Genomic DNA, 1,442 nt, shown 5'->3' on the forward strand with positions numbered 1-1,442 from the left:
AAAAAATGCAGATGCTGGATTATATTTTTCAAAAATATTATTGTTAATATTAATTTATATTTGTTAATATTTATTCTTATCATATATATATATATATATATATATATTTAATTACATTTATTTATCACATTCATCTCGATTTCAAGTTTTCCTTGGCGTAATTTACCTATTATTTTCAAATTTTAGTGGCGTAATATTTATCTAAATTTCTAATAAAATAATAATTATCTCTGAAACTCCTTGTCTAACAGGGAGAAAAAAATTGCTTGTCCAACGAGATCGAGTCTCCGCCACAGTAACAGCTATTTTGGAGTTAGAAGAGCTGATTATTAATGCTATTACTGAAATATCACAATGGCTTGAAAGAAATATTTCCTCAGAAGCAAGAAAATTATTGGATTCAATACTTATTCCAAATTTTTTTTCTCATTAGAATGTATTATTTAATTATACAACTATTTTATGTAATACTTTTCAAAAATATAACATTGACTTGATTAAGAAAATGAGAATAGGGGGAACTCAAGGAAATAGAGCTAGTGTTGTTGAAGAATTTCATATTTTATATGTTATTGTTGAGTCAAAAGCAGAGCTATACGTGTTAAATATTTGTCCCCCTCGACTTGCAGCAAGCAAGCTCATCATCAAAACATTAATATAGGATCAGTAGAAGAGTATTATAAAACAAATGTCCCCTCTCCCAACCTTTTTCTTATGGTGATAGAAAAAAAATATAAATATTTGTTATATTTTTATCATGAAGATGTTAAAATATCTTATGATGCCTTATTAGCTGAATAACTATGATTAAAAGATTAACTATGGTTGATACAGTCCCAAAAAATGCTATGGATGCTTTTTATTTCAAACACATTTTAGATTATACTCCCAATTATTAAAATGGTTATATATATATTAGCAGCTCTTTAGTAAACTAATGAGAGAACATTCACTTTTTTAAGAAGAATAACAGAGCCTTGCAGAGGTACCATTTGCAGGACCAGGCCCAGATTTTTTTTAAAAAATTTTTCCGGCCCGGGTTTTTTTTAAAAAAATTTTCAGGCCCGGCCCGGCTAGCCCAGCCCGAATTTTTTAAAATAAATTATATTTATTTTTGATATTTATAGCTAATAATGGCGATTTATTTGGTTTTAAAATATACAACTCGGCTCGGATATTTTTTCTTAAAAAATTTTCAGGCCCAGCCCGGGTGTTTTTTTAAAAAAATTACGAGCCCGGCCCGGGTATATTTAAAAAAATTAAAATTCGGGGGCCGGGCCTGCAAGTCTGTGAAAAACATACCTATGAAATACAACATCTGAAAGTAGATTGAATGATTTGGATCTTTTGAATATTCATAGACATTTAACGCCAAGCAAGGATTGATAATTGAAAAATTAGCTCAAAACATACAAAATACAATTATTCCTAAGAAACTTTTT

The sequence above is a fragment of the Gordionus sp. m RMFG-2023 genome, chromosome 2 (genome assembly GCF_954871325.1).
Source record: "Gordionus sp. m RMFG-2023 chromosome 2, tfGorSpeb1-WG-v2, whole genome shotgun sequence".
Taxonomy (NCBI): Eukaryota; Metazoa; Nematomorpha; class Gordioida; order Chordodea; family Parachordodidae; genus Gordionus; species Gordionus sp. m RMFG-2023.